Source organism: Mustela nivalis, assembly GCF_964662115.1.
Source record: "Mustela nivalis genome assembly, chromosome: 6".
In the NCBI taxonomy this organism is placed as follows: domain Eukaryota; kingdom Metazoa; phylum Chordata; class Mammalia; order Carnivora; family Mustelidae; genus Mustela; species Mustela nivalis.
Window position 1 is genome coordinate 67954708 of NC_139025.1, and position 24459 is coordinate 67979166.

General features: G+C 35.3%; 1 long non-coding RNA gene across 1 annotated transcript; it reads right to left on the bottom strand.

Moving 5' to 3' along the window:
- Positions 1-6171: 6171 nt before the first annotated feature.
- On the bottom strand, positions 6172-11943 carry LOC309868184. Its single transcript, XR_014313565.1, has 3 exons — positions 11388-11943; positions 6640-6774; positions 6172-6359 (listed from the first exon to the last, which is right to left on the bottom strand). It is a non-coding gene; the product is annotated as an uncharacterized lncRNA (long non-coding RNA).
- Between the last annotated feature and the right edge of the window lie 12516 nt (positions 11944-24459).

A 24459-nucleotide genomic window follows, 5' to 3' on the forward strand; every position in this document is an offset into this window, starting at 1 on the left:
GTTGGCAGGGGTGGGGTCTTTTATCAGGCCAAGGTAGGGCATGGGCTCACATCCATATATGGTAGGGTATTTGGTGATCAGAGGGTATGGAGTGAGGGGTCCTGATACTTCTCTTTCCTGCATAGGTATCGGGTTACCTATGGAGACTCGACCTGGGCATACATCCTTTTGGCAGGAGAGTCAGGGGTTAAGGAAAGGGTGGGGGAGGGATTGAAAACAGCGGGCCCTGGAGGTCATTTCTATTGTTCCTCCTTCATTCCCGGAGCCTGCTGACCCAACAATCAACATTTTGTTTCCTTTGGTAGCAAAGATGGAAAACCACGAAGCTGTGTAAAGCAAGATCTAGCAGTAGTGAAGATCACTGAGTAAAGTAGTTGTATACTGGTATAGCAACCCAAAAGTTTATGGTTTAAGGGGCCTTTCTTTAAGCTGAATTCTCACTTCATTGATGGTTTTACACACACACAAAGAAAGAAAACTCAATCTTTGAAGCCCACAAAAAAAATATACGCCCCTATGTGGTAGTGCTGAACCTGTTGTAGAAATCTAGTAACTTGTAAATTGAGTAGACAGGAAATCCCTGTTGATAGATAACATCGTCCTTTTCTAATCATACCAGCAGATAATGTCTGACAAGAGAATATAAAGCACCCAATCCTGTGCTCTAAACAGGAACTTATTTATTGCCTAGGTATATGCAAAGTGGGTCAGGAACAATTTATTCATCCTATTTTCAGTAAATGGACACACAGCAAACTTAGCGACAAAAACCCTGTCCTTGGGTGTGTGGGTGGCTCAGCAGATAAGCAACTGTTTACCCCTCAGGTCATGTTCCCAGGGTCCTGGGATCCAGCTCCACCCACATCTGGCTCCCTGCTCAGTGGGGAGTCTGCTTCTTCCCCTTCCTCTGCCCCTTCTTTCTTTCTCTGTTTGTCTCTCCCTCTCTCCAGAATAAATAAGTAAATAAATAAAACCTTTCTGCCAGGAATGACCAGCCATCCCGGTATGGAGGGATGAAAGATTACTCCAAACTTTGCTGTGAAAGAGAAGGCAAGGAGCTCAACACTCAGAGATAAAGACCTTTTGCTCTTTTATGCTCCCACTTTTATTAGTCCTTCAGTATAATCACAAATCCTTATCATTGTTTCTCAAGCCGGTGATGTATGACAAGGGATCTTACTGAAACTGGGAGGATCTGTTTATAGGAAAGATATTATATGCTAATCTGAAGTTCTACTAAACAGCCTAAGGGACAATGTGTCTATCTCTTAAATCACAAGGTAGCTGTTTGAGCTAAGAAAGCTTTGGGAAGGCAAATCCCCTTGACATTCCCATTCCAACAGCAGAGTGGTCTGGCAGGCAGGGGCATTCCAAAGGCCTATGCCCTTCCCAGCCAGGGGCCTCTCTGTTACGTTTTAGCAAGGAAGGTATTATGGCTGATTTCATGCTTTACGTTAACCCTAGCACCTTTCTTCAAAACGGTGAGTGCTATGACATACTAATAGCCAGTAGTTATATATTGCTTCCTATGGATCACTGTTTTTCAATATTTTACATTTATGCAATTACTTAATCAAAATAAGCTTGAGATAGGGAGTAATATTATCATACCCATTACAAAGATGAGGACAAGAGTAACAGAATTTTTCAACAACGTACTTGAAGCCACAGGTACAAAAGGGCCAAGATCACAATTTGAAAACAGTCTGGCTTCACCAGCATTATTGTTATTATTTTCCTTAATTTAAGTATTTTAAAGTGATCACAAATATCATAACATCTTATCCCTAGATATTTTAGCATTTATTTTTCAAAACATAGAACCATTTCCTTCTTAGACAAAATGATATAATCACACCTAATTAACAATAATTCCCTCATACATCTAGAAATTAGTTATTTTCTAGTTATCTCTCAAATGTCCTTTATAGTACATTTAACCAGTCTAGCAATGTACCTTGTACCTGGTTGATATATCCTTTGTGATGTGGAAAACAGAGGCAGAAGAAAAATTATTAAATTTCCTTACCCACTGACAAGCCCTTAAAAAAGGCAGAGACATTTCTATTAGGGACTCAGCTACCTCTACCTGGAGACTTTGCTAAGGGCAAAGGGCAATCCTAGCCTGACCAACCCCCTACCCCCTACCAGGATCCTGTAAGTCTACTTTAACAATTCATTTGGAAACTTTATCTCTAAACCCTCCAAGACACTGTTGACAATCATTCCCAAACAATGGCCCACTAATATACATCTAAAGGTCTCACGACAAAGGTTTTATTAATTAATGAATAACCTTTTTCCCAACAATAGCTAGCCCCTCTTGGTCCTGAAAACCTTGCTTCCAAAATTCCTTAGAGACTTACACAATCCCTAACCCTCTCCCAATTTACAAGTATATAATGGGCCACTCCTCACAGCCTTGGGGTGGCAGCTCTTTCTGCCTATGGGTCCTGTCCTCATGCTTTAATATACCACAATTTTGCAACAAAGATGTCTCAAAAATTCTTTCTTGGTCATCGACTCTGGACCTTACCCCACCAAACCTCATTTATATTCTAAGACTTCATCATTTAGGTCTCTTTTAATTTATAAAAGTTCTTTATTACTATTCACTCTTACTCTCACTATTTACTTATTTTTACTTTATCACTATTTACTATGGAGACCAGCCTTATAGAATGTCCCAATTTTATTTATTTGATACTTTCCTCCAGGGGTCATTTAACATATCCCCTAAACTCCTACTATTTCTTGAAGCAGGAAATTATATCTAAGAGTTGGTTAAATTCAAGTAAAATTATTTTGGGAACATTACGTAATTAATGATATTGTTTAGTTCACCTTGTATAGTATACATGAGAATAGTGCCCCATCTCATTGTTTTACCATCAATAATAATAAGGATTAAAAAGTGATTCCATGTAGAGTCAACATAATCCTTCCTTTGTTGTTAGGTTCTTCATATGTGCACCCAGTTCCACATAAACCATTCTTCTAATGATTTTAGTTCCTACTAATAAAGCTTGCATGGATAAGTCATTTTATTAGAGATGTATATTGATATATATCATGTATTTTTGTATTGGGCTATTTTGTTCTGCATTTCTAGATCTCTGTGATATAACTAGCAAACATCATTTCCAAGCTAGTCATATAGCTTTCGATATATTAATATTTCATGGTTTTGGCAAAATAGAAATTTTTATTTTAGCTAGTCAAATTAATTTTCTTTTTCTCTTAATGCCTTTTGGCCTTTGCGGCCTAAAGAGACCATATCTACTTCCAGGTTTTAAAGGAAGTTGTCCATATTTTCTTTTAATAATTGTATAATTTTTTTGTATTTATTTTACTTTTTGGGGGGGTGGCTCTGTGTGGAATTCTTGGTATAAAATATGTGGATCAAAATTTGTTTTTCCAAATGGTTATCCAGTAGTTACCAAATTGTTTACGCAAATGTTTATCTTTTTAATGGAACAAGATAGAGTCCATTATTTAGCCATAAAAAAGATTGAGATCTTGTCATTTGTGACAACATGGGTGGACCCAGGGAGTAATACGCTAAATGAAATGAGTCAGACAGAGAAAGACAAACATCATAGGATCTCACTTATAGGTGAATCTAAAAAAGAAAACAAATGAACAAGCAAACAAATAACAAGAACATATCCATAAATACAAAGAACTAACTGATGGTTGCTATTGGGGAGGAGTTGGGGGAGTGGTGTGAGCAAAAATGGGTGAAGGAGATTAGGAGATACTGTCTTCCAGTTATGGAATGAATAAGTCATGGGAATAAAAGGTGCATTATAGGGAATAGTCAATGGTATTGTAATAGTGTTATATGGTGACTGATGGTAGCTACACTGTGGTGAGCATAGTATAATGTATATAGATGTAGAGTCACTATGTTGTACACCTGAAATTAGTAATATTTTCAACTATACTTCAATAAATAATTTTTTTATTTTGTTATGTTAGTCACCATACAGTACATCATTAGGTTTTGATATAGTGTTCCATGATTCATTGTTTGCATATAACACCCAGTGCTCCATGCAAGCCTTGTCCTCCTTAATACATCACAGGCTCACCCATTCTCCCAGCCCCCTCCCTTCTAAAACTCTGTTTCCTAGAGTCCATAGTTTCCCATGGTTTGTCTCCCACTCCACTTTCTCCCCCTTCATTTTTCCCTTCCTTCTCCTAATGTCCTTCATGCTACTCCTAATGTTCCACAAATAAGTGAAACTATACGATAATTGACTTTCTCTGTTTGACTTATTTCATTTAGCTTAATTTCCTACAGTCCCATCCATGTTGATGCAAAAGTTGGATATTCATCCTTTCTGATGGCTGAGTAATATTCCAAACAATTAAAAATTAAAAGAATTAAAAAAATCAAAATTCTGGGGTGCCCACCTGGTTCAGTCAGTAGAGCATGCAACTCTTGATATTGGGGTCATGTGTTTGAGCCTAATGTTGAGCATAGATATTACTTTAAAAAAATTTTAAAAAAATTAAAAAGTTCCTCTTTAACCCAATGATTTGAGATGTATTGATATTGACTATGATCTTGATCAGTTCTCCATATTGCCTATCATAATAAGCTAGCCATGATTTTAATATTTGAAATTAGAAACTATTAGCATTTTTAATTCAAATTTCAACTCAATTACAGTTGCAAATGGACAGATTTCCTATCTTAATAAGAGATTTTTTTACCTTTTCAGTCCTTAGAAACACTAGTACACACATACACATATCATACTTAAAGGACATAACAATGTTTAAATACAAAAAAAAAAATTCTAGAAATGGAATATTTGGGATTAATTTTTTTCCTCCATTTTATGTTTTTGGATATAATCTTATTCTATAGAAATATGCATGCACTGATATGTATAATAAGCACAAAATAAAGCTATTTAAATATACATACATCAAGAGTTTCTGATTCTAAATTATTTTAATTTCCCAAATCCTAGATTAAATCTATTTCTTCCATGTGAGAATGATTAATTTTAATATTAGATTGGAATCTGTATCAGACTTTAGTAAGCTAAAAGCAACTAAGTTTCATTTCCAGAAAAATGTTAATTAAAATTATTTTAGTTTTAAGGACTAAATATAAATTAAAAATGAGATGCATACTGCTCATACTTCATTAACTTGGAATTGCACTAAGTTAAATTAATACTCCTGAAGGACTTTATAAAAGTCAATTAATTCTCAGTCACCAGTTGCTAAAATTAGGAAATAATGTAAATCATTTAAAACAGGGAACCTGTATTTCTTCAAAATCTCATCAATGTAGGACTAAGTGACCTTAATGTCAAGTTTTCTTGTTTTTATAAGTCAATATTGTATCTGGTATAACAAGGTAACTATTTTAACTTGGTCTTTTAGACTTAATATTTTTAGTCTTAGTGAAATAGATCTCAACTGGAATGTAATCAAGTGGGAATTTTATTATTAAGGAATTAGTTCAGGGGGAGTTACACAGTTTTTTCTTCAGACTTAGTAGAACAGGCTCAATTTTCCAAAAGAATTAGAAGGAAAGACCAGGCTGGCATGATATAATAATGCTATGCTCATTTGTGTAGCAGATTATAAGGATAAAGTAACATTGGTTTGCATAAGGATGCATTGGAACAATGCCTCTCTGAATTTTGTAGAAAAGGTATTAAAACTAATTCTAAGTTGAAGTTGATTAAAGAAAACTTAAAGAAAACTTAAATCTTTCTCTAGTACTTAAACAACAAATATTCTGATAGAAATCTAACACACATAGAAAGTATGGTATTCGTAGTACATCCTCATGAGTATAAGACTTGATACTTTGTTTTCTTTTTTTCTATAACTTTAATAAGCAAATATGAAATTTTAATGTTTTGAAATATTAAATAAACAGAAGGTTTGTAGTTTCATATGAGTTATAGCCCTGTAAATTCATGAGAGGTACAGTTTATCATTTAAGTTTTAGAAGGTAAGTCAAGGTTAGAGTGCTTTTTAAAACAATGTTATTTATTATGGGGAATCAAAGGCAAATATTATTATAAAATATTTGCTGAGTTTTCTGATTTTAAGGCAATTTGAAGTAATGAGACAGATATGTATATAACTAATTATAATTCATTGCAGACTAAGAGAAAAACAATGAAATTATGGCTACAGAAGTGGAATATTTGTTTATTGTTGAACATAAGGAACACTTCTTGGAAATTACCTTTTACTTGGTTTTTGATGCATAAGCTGGGTTTCAAAAGCTGAAATAACAGAGTATGTGTATTTGTGAAGAGGGAAAAAAGTTGGCTTCCTGAATCAGGGATAACGAGGACATGTCAGAAGAGTATTTCAGTCTGAAAAACAGATCAAGCAAAGACATGGAGATGGGAAAGTTCATATAATTTAGGTAAGTATGCTTTACTTGTTATGACCACCAACAGATACAAGGAAGTGATAGACAATTTTTTAAGACTGAAATGGGGGTTTAAATTGTCTTAAAAATTGATATCATATTCATTATTATAAATTGATCTCATAAGATTCTCAAAACAAAACAAAATAAAAAACCAAACCAGAACAAATGGGATGTATAGAGAAATACAGAAAGAGAGTTTTTATGAGGGATTGGCTCACATGATTATGGAGGTTTCACAATCTGCCATCCTCCATCCAGAGACCCAGGAAACTGGTGGTATAGTTTTAGCACACACTCTAAGGTCTGAAAATCAGGGCAGTCAATGGTATAAATCCTAGTTTGAGTCTGAAGGCCTGAGAATCAGGAGGAGGCCTGAGGACAGGAGAAAATCAGTGTTCCAGTTCAGGAGAGCAAATTTGTCCTTCCTCCACGATTTTGTTTTATTCAGACCAAGAGATTGGTTGATGCCCACCTGCATTGGTGAGGGCAGTCTTCTTTACTCAGTCTACCAACTCAAATGCTAATCTCTTTCAAAAACACCCCCACAGACACAACAAGAAAAATGTTTTACCAGTTAATCCAGGCATTCCTGAGCCTACTCAAGTTGACACAAATTTAACCGTCACACAGACTATTTTTCTTAATCATGGCAAAATTTACAGAATGTAAAATTTATCATTTTAACCATTTTTGAGTTTACATTTCATTGGCATTAAGTATATTCATGTTGTTGTTCAACTATCACACTATACAATAGGTGAATAGTTAATAATGCTATTATATATTTTAGATATCAATAATCTTTGAAAACCCTTTGGTTTTTTTTTTTCTTATTCTGTCTCTACTTACAAAATTTATTTAACATAGGAGATGTTTTCACATATATTTTAAGAAAAAGCAATACAAGATTTATTCTGAATGTTGGAACCTAGGATATTTCACATCTTCATATTTTCTGTAATCATACGTCAGCTATTACCATCTCTGGGTTTATGCTTCCTCATTTGTAAATTGAGAATATTAAACTTCATAATCCATACGATTCTATTTATGTACAAGCAGGATATGTGATTTGTGCATTTACAACAGTCTCCAAGCATAGGAAGTCCCTGTGACTGGATTGATACCATCTTGAAATTGTTAATCATTTTGAAAAGGAATACTGCATTTTTATATTATACTGGGCCCTACAAATTGTGCACTGAGTTTTTTTTTTAAATAGGGATGAATTATAAAATTGAGCTGAGTGACATCCTTAAACTTCCCTATTCTTTTTATCTACTAGAGAAGTAAATTTTCTAAAAGAAGAAGTACAAATAAATAAAAATCAGAAAAAAATCAGCTCCCACAACCCCCTCTTCTATATATAGAGCACTGTTTTAGGACTGAAATTATATTGATTTGATTGGGTACTGAGAAAAGTGAAGTATTTTGATTTAGCAACCCAAGAGTTTTCTAAATGTTCTTTTCAGGCAATATTTTTAAACAGCAATACAGTTATGACAGGTTGGATTACAGTGTTTAGCACTTTTCTAGGCGTTTTTACATTTTACATGCTTTCTGCCTTTCAGAAATATCTGTGCCAGACATCTCAGATATGAAATAAATGCATTTTTATTGTGTATTCTGGAGTGTGTGATGTCACCCAAGCATTGACGGGAAATCTATTTTCTCCTAGCAGGAAAACTTGAGTAGTCAACATTTAATTCTCTCTAGACATAAAATTTAAAAATAATCAATCAGGGGATATATATTCATTGACAACATAAGAGCAAATACATATTCTATATTTTGTAAGTTAAACTGAAAGAAAACTTGTATTACTTTATATCTCAAAATTTGGTAATTAAAGGAACAATACTAAACTAATGTGCTAATGAGTAAATAATAGCTTTTGCATGCCTCAGTGAACAGGGAATTATCATGAGTTTCTGCTTGTGATATGAAAGCTACAGATGGTTAATTACTATTAATACAGAAGGACTTGATATAATAAACTTATTACTTTAAATCTCACAAAGTTCTCTCCACATTGCTATAGTTGCGTTTTTAAGTGAGTTAGTTCTGAAAACATTCATAAATCTGTTACTGCCAAATCATCTTTTTCTTCTGATATTTCCACCATTTTGAGCATCTTCTACCTTCCCTCTCTTTCAAGATTACCAGAAATATAGAATGATCTGATAATTTTACCACAACTCAAACTACATTCTCCTCCTTAGAAGACATTGACCTCTTTAATGTTGACAGTCTACCTTAACCATAATTTTCCTTATGACAAGAATACTCTTTCATTATTCTTATAAAAGTTTAATAGGTACTGACCAAAGAATTTGGTGTTTGTGAATGTGAAATTTCCTAACAAATGCAGGGACACTGATTTTATAATATCCAAGTCCAAGTCCTGAAACAAAGCAGCTATAAAATAGTTAATTATTTCAATGAAGTGAGAACTGTCTTCCTCATATATAAAATCACAGTAAGTATATATATGTCTGTTAGTAGAGAAATTGTATTGACATTATTATTAAAGCCAACAAGGTTTATTGGAGTATATTTCAGGCACAGAACTCTGTAATACAGAGCATATAATTTTTGAGTTCTCATTATCCCACAGAAAAGCTTGTGTAGGTTCATCAGAGAAAGACACTATGTAAGAGAGGCAACAGAGGGGGGTCCATTTCTATGTTTCTGTGCATAATCATGAGGGAGCTAGAAAAAGGTAGGGATCACCTCCTTGACTATATGACAATAAGAGCTTCTTGAGAGAGGATATATCTTTGTTGAAAAAGTGACGCATCTGGAGAACTATTTTTCTATTGTGCTACTTAAAATCTGCTGAACTTTATATTCAGCAAAGTATGTAAAGGAAAAAGGCAATGAGTTTCCTAGGCCACTTGGATTTGTACCTACATTTATGGTGTTTTATGCACTTATAATCTTTAAGAGTATTTGGCCTATTAGAGTGACAGTCTTCTAAGTACTATTAAATAATTGATTTAGTTGTTTGATTTAGAGATGTAATCTTATTAAGCATATACTCAGTGTTAAACTCTGAGAGAACTTTGGATTAATCATATTCATAAGTTTACTTTATTAGATTTATAAATCATTTAAATATACAGGAAGGTTTTGTTTTAATCAGACAATTGAAGTATTTAGAAGGAAATTAAAAATATGACATGTATAAATGCAATTTAAAGTTTACAATTAATTTCCTTTAAAATTGAACATATGTTGTTCAAAGACTTCTAAATTTATAATTGATTTATAAAATGTTTTTAAAACTTAAATAAATTAAAATAATAACATGAAAAAATTAAATATTAATTCTTAAAAATCAAGTATTTGTCTTTAGTAGATTTTTATGAATATAAAATAACCCTCAGGTCCAACAAGCAATCAAAGAGGAAAAATGATAATCTTTGACAAAAGAGGAAAAAGAAAATAAAGAGAAAATATAAGCAGTGGAAGGACACCTTAAGGAAATAATAAATAAAATCATCATAAAGAAGATCAAGGTGCTATGAGAAAGGAAAAAAAAAATAATGAATAGAACAAAAAAAAATCTTTTGTGAATTTAAATATGATACTTCTTCTTTTTTTTTTTTTTTTACAAAGAGTTGAAATATAAAACAGGCCAGTTAGACAAAGAGACGAAAAACATGAGAAAAACAGAAGAAAATCAAGCAGTAATAAACATACAAAAATTATACCCTTAAGACTTCTATTTTTGGTAGATCTGTTGGTTCAGTACAGGCAGGAAGTGAAGGCTAAGGTTGACTTGTAAATGGTCTGGCTAAGCAGTGAAAGATATTCCAACACAGAACCAATCTGCAAAACCTAGAAGAGATTTTTTTTAACCTTTTTTTTTTTAAAGTAAATTTTGACTTCTAGCATTCAAGAGAATCTCTTTCCAAAACATGAGCTGACCACAGAAAGTTGAATGTCAAAGCATTACAATGAATACAGACTACAAAATAGTTTAGAAAATTGACTAAACAAGCTACTACAATCACAACAAGCAACAAAAAAGAACACCGAGGAGAAAGAAGAACCTGATTTCCAGAGTTAGAATATTATAATATTCAAAACGCTGTTTTCAACAAAAAATTATAAAGTATGCATATTCTAATAAGAAAGTATGTCCAATTTATAGGAGAGATTAACAAAACTGTTGTTGAGGAAGCACAGACAGTGGGTTTACCAGACAAAGACTGCATCAAGTATTTTAAGTATGCTCTAAGAGTTAAAGGAAATCATGAATAAAGAGCTAAAGGAAATCAGAAGAATGACATCTCAAAAAAAAAAACATTATCCAAGAGATAGAAATTATAAAAAAGAACCAAACAGAAATTCTGGAGCTAAAAAGTACAATAATGGAAATGAGATATTCATGACAGGTTTTTAAATAGCAGATTTGAGTAAACAGAAGAAAGTTTGTTTAAATCATCTTCTCTGAAGAGAAAAAAGAGAATGAAGAAAAATGAACAGAGTCTAAGAGAATATGGAATACTATTAAGTATAGCAACATATGAGTAAATGGAGTCCCAGAGGAGAGGAGGCTGGGAACAGAGGAAAAAACGTTTGAGCAAATAAAAGTCAAAAACTTTCCATATGTGATAAAAGACATGAATGTATATATCTAAAAGACCCAACAAGCTCCAAGAAGGATGAACACAAAGAGATCACAGGAAAGCGTATTATAATTATGTAAGTGGGAAGTTGTCTTACTCAAGAAAGTATTCCATATTTTGTTATTTGATTCTGAGTGATTTTAAGTTTCATCCTTTCCTCTTCCCCTCAGCCACACAAATGATCAGACTAATAAGAAAGTCTGAGTTTCCTTCTTTTGGTGCTAGATGAAGATTGAAATATTTGAAACATCTACCCAAGTATAGGAACACTTAGTCCAGCCCCAAGAACTAATCACAGTAAAAACCCCAGACAAGTCCCCTTTCCTCACCTTCTGAAGCCATTTTTGGATTTCCTTGAGAACTCTGACTTGCTGTCCCCAGAAAGCTTCATTTGGTAAGTAATAAACATTTTCACCTACTCTTCATGTGGATATGATATCATCAGTCTTGACATTAGAACCCTATCTTTGGGTTGGAGTCTGTATGGCTCCTTATGGGTAGACACAAGCATTGGCACCATGAGTAAGATGTCTATCACCACCAGGGGTCTTTGTTCTTTTGCTTTGGTTTGCTTACTGGCTTTGCTGCCTGGTGGTATGCATACATTTTTATCTACTGTCTGCCTGCCAGCTTGCTCTTCAAGCTATGCAGGTCTGTGCTACATTTTCTGGGTTCCGTTATGGCTCTGTGTTATGAATTACATGTTTGTGACCCACAAAGTCCACATGTTGAAACTCTAATCTCCAGTGTGATTGTATTGGGTGGTATGGTCTTGGGAGGTAATCAGGATTGGACTAGGTCACAAGGGTGGGGCCCTTGTGATGAAATTAATACTCTTCTAAAAAGAGGAAGAGACAGAAGATCTTGCTATGCAGGCATGCATGAATGAAGGATATGGAAGACATATAGAAGTGTCACAAAGCTCAATGATGCTGGCATTCTGATCCCAGACTTCAATGTTCCAAACTGTGAGAAATGTTTGCTTTTTAAGCTACCCAGTTTATAGTATTCTTCTATAGCTGATCAAACTGACTCAGGCACTGTATTACAGATTTAACCAAACTAAGTCAGTTCAATTACTAGTTGACATCATTTAAGGACAGAGGTATAGGATTGGGACACACATAAAAGTAGCTCTGTATTATGTGCCTCAACCTCTACTTAGATGTGTGTCTTAAGATCGTATCATGTGTCTTTATTCCATTGTAAGCTGTGGCTGACATTAGAATCAGGGGATAGACCTAATCTGTGACCAACTACTTAAGTGTCTCAACCAAGTATTGGCCTCATGCTGTAAAGTACTCATGAGAAAGACTACATCCTGTGCTACATACAGGCACTTTGGGTGATTACTCATGTGGAGAAAGAGCAGACACAACTTGAACATTGGTTACTGTTCGAAGATTTGAATTGTTGAGGTCTATGATCCTAAAGGTAGATGGCTTATTAGGACCCTATAGATTGCCTTTGCTATTGCTGCTGCTGCCCATCCTCTATCTCCACAAAAGATCTGAATCCCAAAGGTTATGGAGAAAAACAAGCATAACACCTCTGTGGTAACAGAAAGGGAGTTAATTCAAACCTTACTTTGTCCCCAGGTCTTTAAACCCTATGAAGAAACCCTCGACATGGGGGACTCTCCTAACCCTGACAATACTGATTTTGCAGTCTGCTGGAAGTAACCTATCAATAGGCTAGAGAGGACCTTCTCCACTACAAAATGGATCTAGTAATGACCAAAAAATGAGGGGTGGAAAAAGAAATAAACCTAGATACTAGGGGAGGAAACAAACAACTGAAAGTGAAGTCCACAATTTGATCCAATCAAAATCCAAAATTTACTAAAATAATTTTTATTGCAAAAAGATAGGATGCTGAATGGCTTTTGCAGTCTATGGCATGACAACATGGATTATGACCACCTGCTAAATGCACCAACTGGAAAATCTCATGGCCTTAATTGAAAGTGAGGTTACGTTATATTATATCCAGGGGTTTCACTAAATTTCAATAGGGTACACCCCTATGCCTTTAGAGGAATTACAGGATGGACAATGGGGGACAAAAATGTGTACCTCATGTTAACCATCAGAACTACTACCTAGCCTAAATTTTCCATGGTCATAGTATCCTATAGTAGACATGGACACTCTGACCCAAAAAGTAATAAAATTACTCAGAATCTTTGTGGCTTGAAAATTGGTTTGACAAAATGGGACCCCATAAAAACGTCCTCTTTCCTACTTAAAATAATTAATATGACAAATGTAAACTCTTTGAGAAAGCATGATTATCCTCACAGCTTCTCCATTCAGTAGTCGAATTTGGCCTGTTCTTAAACCTACAGAAAAAAAAAAAAAAAGAAAGAAAGAAAGAAAGAAAAAAGAGTACCATTTCATAGGAGATTACCACAAGCTTGATACTGTAGGCAGTATTATGTCCTGCTACCCAGTGTTTTTGAAACTTGAAATTACTGATTCCATCCAATTTTACCAATTATCAGCAATTGGTAAATGTCTTGCTATTATAGATTTGGCTAATATGTTCTGTTCAGTGCCTTTTTCAACAACTTTCAACTATAATTTGCCCTCTTTTTACCCCCAGCTTTACTGAGATTTAATTGACATACAACATTATGAAGTTCAAGGTGTACAACGTGATGATTTAACAGAAGTGTCTGTTACAAAATGCCTTAACTTTCATAGGAACATAAATACACCTTTGCAGGAGAGATGTTAAATGTGTGGAAATTTCTGCAAAAACACAGGTAAGACATTACCTTGATAAGAACCTTTTCTGAGGAGTTCCATTTCACACATTCCTTCAGAATATGCATATACTAAAAAGATCACAAAAAAGGAGATGAGCCACTGACTCACAGATTGTGTAAGCCCCTGTTATATTAGTTACGTTCCTGAAAATTATTTGATAAACTGAAGCCCTCTTATCTCTGACACCATAAAGAAACAGCTGTCAACCCTCTCAACACCCACAATATCTTTTAGGCCTTTTTGGGATCTGGAGGCCATATACCCACAATTGTGTTTTACTTAAATCATCTGTACTGTTCCTTACAAATGAACCTACCTTTCAAAGAGACTGTCCAGCAAAAGGCTCTATAATCTGTCCAAATTGAAATACAACAGGCAACTCCTGATAGTGCTTGAAGGAATCCTAGCTAATCATTTCTTTTAGAGGCTTTAGCAACAGCCTCTCATGCCTCCTGTAATCTCCCATTAAGGTCATAATTTGCCCATGGTTTTCCGATGCAAGAAACTGTCCATCTTTTGTCTCATGCTATATGCCATTAGAGTGGCAATCATTGTCCATATACTGGACTCTCCTGGAAATAGAAACTTTCATAGACCCTCAGCCTGTGACTGTCCATACATAGCTTCCTATTACATGTTAGATCATGTAAGCAGCTCACTATAAGCTCAGCGTGGCCTCCAAGATCTCCTCACTATGTGATGGGAGACTAGTCTGAGCCCTCTACCATATCCTACCTGCAGGAAGGGATGAGCTTCCCTGTACCAGGTCTTTTGCCAACTGCTCTAGTGCTGGAGGATTCCTTGTCTTGCCAGATGACTTGTTGCAATTTATTAGATGAATAACAAGGGGAGATCATGCACTGATGGATGGTGCAACATCATTGTGTGAGATAGAACTCAGTAGAGAGGCTCTGCTTTTCATTCCTTGCATGTCCCTGATAAAGGATTGGACTCTAGACCAGCACAGATGACCATATTTTAGGCAGTCATCTTAGCACTGAATGCCCTGGACAGTAATAGACTGTATATGCATATTTTTATGCATGTGGCACTTTGCAAATAGTTTGGGTGTGGGTCCAGCCAAATGCAGCAAAACAAATCCCTGTGTAAGGTTTCCCCCTTTGTGGTAAAGATTCTGGGAATCTCTTGGCTTGCAGATACTCCAAGTATAAATCAAGGTCACACATGCATCTACACATACTAAAGCCTTAATATAAGCTCTCGGAAAAACACTCTATCTTTTTTGGAGTTTCGGACATTACTGATCATAACCAAGACATTCATTTCACTTCTCAGTGAAATACATAATGCTTTGGGTCTTGAACAAAGCATTCAATGGAACTTTACCTACTCTCAGGCTTCAGGCTTCATAGAACATCATAATGACTTAAACAAGTTCAAATTCAATTAAATGGAACATGGCATATTTAGCAATCAGGAAATATCAGGAGTAAATTATAATAAAGACTCTGACTCCATAATTTAATGTTTAACTGCTGAGAACTTCCCTCTTCCCTCTTCTAGTTCTGCCCCATTATCTAGGCAAGATGATAAGAAAGCACTCACTCTTGGCCTCAGCAGGAGACTAAAGCCAAGTAAGCCCCTGCCCACATGGGGAAACACTTAACCTGGCCTCACTCCCTAGCTTATAAAAACCCTAACCAAGTCTCATTTTCCTTTGTTTTTTAATTAAATATTTTTTATTATGTTCAGTTATCCAGTATATAGTACATCATTAGTTTTTGATGTAGTATTCAACAATTCCTTAGTTGTGAGTAATACCCAGCATTCATCACAACTTGTGCCTTCCTTAATACTTGTCACCCTGTCACCCGGCTACCCCATCCTCCCAACCCCTTCCTTTCTATAACCTTCAGTTTGTTTCCTGGAGTCCAGAGTCTCTTCTCAGAAAGAATCATTTATAAGTACTAAACCTTTTCATTATACCCTTGCTCTGTGTGTGATATAATGAGTAGCACATGCAAACCAAATTTGGGGTGTGGGTCTATTCTGCTTCTGTAGTATTGCTCAAATGTCTACCAACTATAAAGTTGGAGTTATTTAAGTCTATTGTATTAGCACGCAGATGGAAAATTTGAAAAACAGAGTAATAGACCTATACATATATGAACGTACAATACCTCAGAGAGATCATGGTGCAGATCAACATGGACAGGACAGTTTTCAATAAATTTTCAATAAATAGGGTACATGTACAGCAAAAAATAAAACCTGTCACAAACTTCCTATTATAAAAAAAGATAATTTCCAAGTAGATTAAAAACTTTACTCGTGAATGGAAAAACAGGAAAGCATTTAGAACACAATATGATTCAAAAAACATGAGATGACACCCAACTCATTTGTTATCAGGTGAATGCAAATTAAAACATAACAAGATAGCATTATATACCTGACTGGCAAAAATTTAAAAACCTAAGAAAATTAAGTGTTGGCAAGATTGTGGAACACTGAGTACTCACAAACTATTGATTTTACCACCTCATTAAAAAACATTTGCTGAAAAAATTAAAGGTTCACATACCCTGTGGCCCACCAATTCCATTCCAGCAAAGCTCTTTGTATATACAAGTAGATATATAAAAAGATTATGTATAAAATATTATATATTAAAACATTTATATGTGTATATGTATGTATATATATTATGTGACTATTGCATACACAAAAATGTATACATATGCAAAAATGTTCCTTCTGTCACTATTTTTATATGCAAAAAAGTTGGAAAAACTGAAATTTCATTAATAGTAGAATAAATTGTGATATATGAAAACATATAATAAATAGCAGTTAAAATGAACAAACACATACACCATTCAACATGGATAAATATATAAAATATAATTTTGAGCAAAAGAATAAAACATTCAAGTTTCAAAAGGCAAATACTTTGATTCCGCTTTGAAACTAAGGAAAAATGAGAAACTGATTATCACAAAATTTTCTGGAAAGTATCCTGTGATCAGTCAAGGGCATGTCAAGGTTTCTAGGGTGCTTGGTATGGAAGAGTACATGGGATATGACTCACAGTAAGAACTCAATGAGCATTAAATGAATGAAACTGACTAGAAAGTTAAAGTGAGGAATGACTTTGAAAATGAGGAAAAAAAGATATATTTCAAATGAAAATATAGGTTGTATTTAAAAGAGGAAAACAAAATGTAAAAAGATGTTTGAAATTTTAATTTACATGTATAGAGAGATGTCCATCATAGGAATTCTATTGATTGTTTCTATCAATTAACTATAATAACCTAACCAAAGCTAAATCATGTGGTGTATAGTCTTGTTAACTCTAGATAAGACCTGGTATGATGAAAAACAATATTCTAAATAACACCAAATCACAGATCCCATGAGCTCATTGACCATAGTAGCTAGAGCAAAGACAATTCAAGGATACAGTCATTTTTTAGCAGAGTCCACTAATTCTGTAAAAGATAATGACTTCATACTTCATGCAGGGAAAAAAGTAATCTTTGAATAGATCGATAAGCAGAAGATCAAGCAAATATTCATCACAGTATTTTCATAATATTTTATTTCCTATCAGAGCCAGAAAACTTATTTTATTACTTGTTTCTTTCTGTTGACTAATCAAGATACAAATGCAAATTTGATTTAGTGATTTGAAAAATAAAATTTGTATTGAGCTTTGTAGAGCTTCGAGCCCTACAAATACAATTTGGGCTCCAAGTCTGATTATAAACTTCACTAAAATTATATAGATTATGATATGCCTTGGCCTTCACAACTGTTTTCAGGTACTCTGACATATTTGTCCTTAACATTTGTATTCTCTAATAGGATTCCCTACCATGATTTTGTTGACAGGATAAATCAACATTCTTTTCCCCTTTGAATGGTTGAGAAATTTAAGACTTATTATACAGGATTGGTCCATATCTATTTTTCAGGAGTCCTGATTAAAGGAAACACCCTTGCTTTTGATTGAAAATATAAATATATATAAGAACCACGTCCTTTGTGGATAAAGTAGAAGGACATTTTATGGTGGAATGGATGCAAAACTCTGACAGGCCCTGCTGTGGCACCCAATGCCTACGATGGACTGTTAATCAATGCCATTTATCCATTTGATAGGAATCATACATGAGAAATCTAAGATCAAATTATAAAAAACTCAACATCAACCTAGGCCAATCCCTTTTATAAGCAGATACCTTTAGTTTCTTTTTTCTTTATTTTAATGCCAATATTTCAAAGTGGCAAAGTTTAATTGAAGTTATATGATAACTTTTAAGTGTATTTAGGCAGCTAAATAACATAGATCTGAATTTTCCTGCAGAAGTTGAAGGAGTGTATATTTTAAATAAAACAGTCAAATCAATGGTACAACAAGCTTGCAGCATAAATCATCCATTATCTTGTCTTTTTCTTGTCCCATAAGGCTCCTATCAACTCTAATTCTTTACTGAAGCCCATACTTGAAAACTAAATACTATCTTGGACACTAAAAGCCAGTAAGTGGGAAAAATGTGTTGAAAGAGTGACAAGGTGATTGGCTACCTCAGGTCCAAATTTTTGTCCATTAGAACCCTATTTCACCCCGTCTAGACCCTGCAATCTTGTTTCTGAAATAAACCTAAATACAGTCTCTATATTTGCAGAATCTTGAAATTTGGGTTACAAGATCTCCTGGCTCTGGCAGCTTGCAATTTACCCAGCAATATAAAATGTTGGAAATCTATTTCCTAACATGTAATTGTAATGAAATATAAAAAGTAACCAATCAATATATAACAAGGGGAACACATTCTAGCCATTCTATGAAAAACAAACAGTAAAGACTGTAAAACCTCGATGAATAAACCTCCTTAATGCTGCAAATCACAAATATGTCTGTTTCACCTTGTACTTACCTTTTCCTTAGATGGACTCTTGGTTTACATATAGAGTCTGATCTCAGGTTTCAGTCTCTTCTTCATTCTATTATTTTGATAAAGTTTAGATTTCATCAAATTATAAAATTTTAATTTGATTTTTTAACCAGAAAGATATGCTTCATGTTTTGATTAATTTTATTCCTCTCTTCCTCCCACCCATACTGTTCATTGTCTATTGCCATGTTTTGCTTTTCACTCAGAGTTTTAAAAATCCCATTATTTTGGCGCAGCTGACCTCTGGTTCTGTCAGCATCAGAAATGGACCCCAAAATGTAGCAGCTAGAAAAAAATATGTGAATATAGGAGCATTATCTTTCTTTTGTAAAGGTTAAGTTGTGATCCTTTCCAAAGCTAAATAACCTTTCTGTTAGTCTCTTTTTAATAAAGTTATTTTATTGATGAAATTTGAATGTCTTTTGGTTCCTGTAAACCTTAAAAATTGATAGAGGGTACATTTATTAACATTTACTTAATGTTATTAACATTTAAAACATTATATAGGGTTATATAAAAATCTATCCATATCTGCTAATTTTATATTTAATGGCTGTTAAATTATTTGCAACTAGTATATCCATCAATAATGTCTGACTTCAAATTCTATGACAGTAGAAATAGAAGACTACTAGGCAATTTATTGCTATAATGACCCATCCATGACACTTCACTTACAAATCTAAAGTACTGAATGAAAAATAGTCCTTTCAGGCTTTTCAGAGTAGTGTTAAAATATATAAAAAATGAAAGTGCTTTATAAAATAAGTCTTTAATTCTGCAAAATCAGCACAGACTCAAAAATTAAACTTGAGAAGTCCTATAGCGGTCAGGGATCATTTCAGGCTTCAGAAAATACTGCTATAATTTTAAACAGAAATTCATTTAATATTAAAAATTGAATTATAAAATAAATGGAGGAGTCGAATGAAGCTTTAGGTTGGTCCTCCAAGGACACTCAGATATATATATATATGCTATAGCTGCTGGGTAAAGTGAAATCTGAGGGCAATCCTGGAACTGATTCGTTTAAAACCCCACTACAGCTCCAGTCCAGGTACTGAAAACTAACACCACCACCACTGCACCTTCCTCGTTTCCCAGGTAGCCACAAGCCTTCACCGGAGGCTGAATCCTGTCACAGCCTGGCTTTGGGGTCTTTGTTACCCATGAGGCTTAAGCGTGGAACACTACACCAAAAATGAACATGTCCGTGAACTATCTTAGTAGCAGCAATTGACAAAGTGGCAGGAAGCAAGCTCTTGAGTTATTTTCACCTTCAAATATTGTGTTCAGCTATCTAATTGGTGGGAACTAGACTCCAGAAGCCTATTTAAAGAGGGTCTCAGAAGTACAGTTCTCAACTTTTTAATGTTGGAAAGACAGAAGTTCAAACTGGAAGCAAGCTGGAGTGAGAACTTGCAAAAGGACCCAAATGTGTAACTGATTTTCAGAGAAGGCAAATGGCAGCTTCTCACAGGCTCTTGCTATTGAACTAATTGATACAGATTGTTTACAACTGCATCTTACAATTAACCATGATTCATACGAGGAACTCCTGGTTAGAAAGCATGCCAATAGATTTGAAAAGCTTTCCATGTGAGAAAAACATTGTGAGGACAAAACAAAGATGTGAGTTTTAAGCATACTTGGTTGGTTAGCCAGCCATTTTAAACAGAACTGTTTGTTTGTTTGTTTGTTTGTTTGTTTTCTTTTTTGTTACTAAAAACTATGTTTTATACCTAGAATGGAAAAAAAAGGAAATTATATTAATTAAATACCAGTTATGTATTAAGAACTGTAGTTCTTAAATATACTTTTAGGTATATACTTTTATACTTAGGTAAAATACTTTTACCTAAGACATTTCTAGCACAGTGAGAAACAAGACAAATTTCTCAATAAGCAAAAGAAAAAAAATGCATATATTATATGTCAGCTATTGAAGTAGTAATGTAAGCATTTCATATGTAGTTTTTAAGCCAAAATGTGGGGGTAAAAAGTATTCTAATTAGATGTGGATTAGGGGGATGCTTAAAGATGTAATATTTAAGACCCTCTGACCCCTTTACCCATCTGGAGATTAGAACCAACCTAACAGAAGTAGGAGTTAGGCATCTGGAGATCAAATGCATGTATATTACCAAACTGCTTTTGGTGATTCAGGTATGATTTATTATTTTTTTTTTTCCTTTTTCCTTTTGAACACCGTGGGAAGCCCAGGGGCCAGACTGGGGTGTGGTTGGGTTAGTGGAACGTGGCGTTTCCTAGGAAGACAGGCAAGGCACAGGTGGAACCCCCAAGGGTGAGCTATGTGGCTTCAAGTGTGTGGAAGAAATGCAGGTCCTAAAGGAGGGGCAGGCAGAGGATGGACTGGGATGGTCAGGGGATGGCGGGCTTGCGGTGCTGCAGCTGAGAACTCCCCTCCCAGTGAATCGCGGGAGATCTATATAAGGCTGGTAGGTGGCGTCCTGAGGTAAGAATCACTTGGAGATCCCAGGTGTGGAAGGAAGGTCCGCATTGCAGACTTTTCCGTAAGGACTCTGGCTTACACGACGGATGGTATAAACCCCAGTGCTCTTTGGATGATTCATACACCCTACTCCTATCAAACTGACAGTGCAGGGAGCCTTGCCTAGGAGGAGGCGCCTGGCCAGGTGTGGGGCAGTGGGTTCTGGCCCAAAACTACACATGCCTGAGACCATGAATCATGGTGATCAAATGGATTTGCCGTTCCTTCCCGTTCCGCAAATTTAGACCTTCGGACAGCCATCCAAATGGAAAGATTGAATGTGGTGGTTTATTTGTACAGTGGAGGAAACGAATACTCAGCACATCAAAAACCCAGATCTCACTAATCAGTCAGAAGGCAACAGATCAATGAAATGAAGATAAGTTTGAGCGGCTAAAGTAAGTGGCGTGTGTGTTGTGAGTCATAGTTTACCCATAAATGTATTAACTATGTAGGAAAAGAAGGTTATAATGTGTTGGAAATATTAGCAAGTAAGACAAAATAGTATATGAGGAAGTTTTATGTAGAATCTAAACAATAAAGCGAATGAATAACAAATAAACAAAATTAACAAAAGGCAGAATTGAACCAGTAAATACAGGAAACAAATTGGGGGTTGCCAGAGGGTGGATGAGTGGGGGATGGACCAGAGGAGTGAAAGGGAGTGGAAGGTTTAGGCTTCCGGTTCAGGAACGAATATTCACAGGAAAAAAAGGTACAGCATAGGGAATACTCAACAGTACTGTAATAATGTTGTGTGGTGACAGACCGTCACTACACCTGCTAGCATAGCATAATGTATAGAGAAGTTGAATCTCCATGCTGCATACCTGAAGCTAATAAAACATTGAGGTTCAACTATACTCAAGTAAAAAAAAAAAAATTAAAGATAATATAAATGATTTTTAAATTATATAGTTTAAACCATGAAGTATGTGAAATTTCAAGAACCAGAAAAGTCAAGGAAAAATATAAAACTGAATCATAATGGAGATAATTTGGTGACACGACTATGCTAGATGCTTTCTGTGTACCTTGTTGCTGCCATTAAAATTACAGTATTTTTAATTTTCATGATAATGCAGCAAGGAAGTATTTTCTATCAGTTTTCTTTTTTCAGATGAGGAAACAGTACCAGAAATTGTAAATGAATTAGGAAATAATATAAAGTGATGATTAAGGTCTCGTGTGTAGAGTCAGATTGCATGGATTCACAGCCCAGGTTTGTTATGTATTAATTGTGTCACATTAGGAAAATTAGTTCACCTGTTTAGGCTGCAATTTCCTCATTCCTATAAGGGGATCATAATGACAGTATCTAACTCATTAGTTGGTTATGAGGATTAAATTATATAACCCTTAGCACTGTGTCTGGTGATTAGTAACCCCTCAACAAATACTGTTATTGTTATTATTACCACTGTTATTAAAAGAGCTCATGGAGCTAATGTGTTGAGGCTTGGACTGAAGCTGAAGTTAGTATCTGCATTAACTATTTTTGCCTACTTGACTCTTATACAAAGCTGCTTCAGTGTGTAAGGACCTATTTTATTGTCCCTGCTCCCCTCCCCCAGGGAACTTAAAAACAAGTCCCAGAAACCAGCTCCAGGTGTGAAGGCCAAGAAAAACAAGGCTGTACCTACCTGGAGTCTAGCCCTGACATAAGTACAGCCATCTTGGCAAAGCAAAAGAGGGCACCTTGCACTGTAAGAGTGGGTTAGCATAAGAATGGCCATCCTGAAGGCTGGGAAACCATTTTACTGAACGTCCCTAACCAGCCCACACGGAGTACTTGACTTGAGATAAGAGAAAGTAGCTAAAACGTAAGAAACAACTTAATCATACACCACCAGGGCAGTCAGGTGATGGCGCCACAGGGACCAGATGTTAAAGAAAACAAATCGTTAACTTGCAGAGATCACAATCCTGCAAGACAGGAGTCTCCCTTGGTTTGCAAATGTCCTGGTGATTTACAACAAAAAAGGCTATCTCTTCAATGGACCAGAGACAAGTGGCTCAGTTCCTCAAAGCCTAAGGTCTCCCTCCCCACCATAAAACTGAAGGAGGCGGAGGCAGAAGGAAATGTAAATAAAGTTAAATTTCTTCTAAACCTAAATCTCACTTAACCGCCAGGATGGTGCCAGGGTGATGCTGGAGTGGCAAAAGTTTAAACAAAGTTAAACTGTCAAAGTGGGGCGCAAGATATGTATGTAGCCATGGAGAAGTACCTTGAAAATGCTATACAAACCCTTGGCTTTGAGTGCTTGGGGTCCTTGTTGAAACACGCGGTGCTGGGCGGATACTTGGACTCCAGCTAGCTGGAAATAAACCTTGCTGTGTGACTTGCATTATCGAGAGTGTCCTCTGTCTAATTGAGGGGTGGTCGACTCCGTACCCTAACAAGTGTAAGGGGCATGATAGGTGGTTGATAATTATTTCTTGAACTGGAATAAACTCAGGCATCACAGAAAGCATCAGTTGAAGAACTCGTTCCATGGTAGCACCTTTCCCTACTTTGTGAACATAGCCGAGTCTTGCTCTGGTGAGCATCATCTCTTTCTGATTTGCATTCTCTGTTGCCAATAACCCCATGTCTGAGAGCAAAGCGGGCAGAGAGGAATGATGTCTGAGTCACAGCAAATGCATGGACCATTTTCTTCCATCATAAAACTCTCTGTCAGTTTCTATAGACAAGTATCTATTATGAAACTTAGTTCTACCCAATTGTGCATTTTGTGCACTTTTGGGGACTTTTTCTTAAATATGAAGCTTTGTTAAGCATGCTGCTCTTTTATCCCTAAGTTTTGCCCCAAGGCAGGTTTAAATTGCAGCTGTCACATTTACTTCCTTATAGACTTCCAACTTTATTAATATGTCTCGCAGTCTCTTGCCATACTGCCACAGGCTCAGAGAAGTTTGAAGAAAAATGCCAACAAGATGCCTTCTGTTTAGACAGTGCTCCTTAGGCACCATTACTCTGTGACTTTGACCATATGTTTTGCCTCTAGCTATAGGTCCTTCTTTAAGACCCTGATGTCTCAGCTCACAATCAGTAGCTCTATTGTATTGAATAAAACCATAGATTTATATTTGGTCAAATTATTAATTACCGTGGTTGTCTAACACTATTACCTAGTGAAATTATTATTATTCATCTTTCAATCCACAAATATTTTTTGAATACCCAACATGT